Below are 480 nucleotides of genomic sequence, written 5' to 3' on the forward strand. Positions count from 1 at the left end.
AAAAAAAGCCTGGCACGGTGGCTCATGCCTGTCGTCCCAGAACGTTGGAAGGCAGAGGCAAGGATTGCCTGAGCCCACAGATTCGACATCAGCCTGGGTAACATGGTGAGACCTCCTCTATACAATAAATCAAAAATTAAGCCAGGTGTGGTGGTGCACCTGTAGTTTCAGCTACTTGGAAGGCTGAGGCAGAAGGATCATCTGAGCCCAGCAGATCAAGGCTGCAGTGGCTGTGAGCATTCCACTGCAGTCAAGCCTGGGGGCCAGAGTGAGACTACGACTCAAAAAGAAATTTTTAAAAAAGAAAAATCACTAAAATAAAGTAATTATGCATTATGCATCCTTATTCCTTACTCAAGTAATTATGCATCCTTATTCTCTCGTTCCCATTCTTTTTTTTCCTTTTTAGATTAGAAAACATAGTTTATTTAGAAAGTAAATGAGAGGGAGGGAGGGAAGGAGGGAGAAAGATGGGGAGGG

General features: G+C 44.0%; 1 protein-coding gene across 1 annotated transcript in view; it reads right to left on the reverse strand.

Moving 5' to 3' along the window:
- LOC103255810 (centromere protein H-like) overlaps positions 1–480 on the reverse strand; it is a 21814-nt gene that overhangs the window by 9598 nt on the left and 11736 nt on the right. The gene's annotated exons all lie outside the window — the stretch shown is intronic.

Source organism: Carlito syrichta, unplaced genomic scaffold, assembly GCF_000164805.1.
Source record: "Carlito syrichta isolate Samal-C Ts95f unplaced genomic scaffold, Tarsius_syrichta-2.0.1 Scaffold288419, whole genome shotgun sequence".
NCBI lineage: Eukaryota > Metazoa > Chordata > Mammalia > Primates > Tarsiidae > Carlito > Carlito syrichta.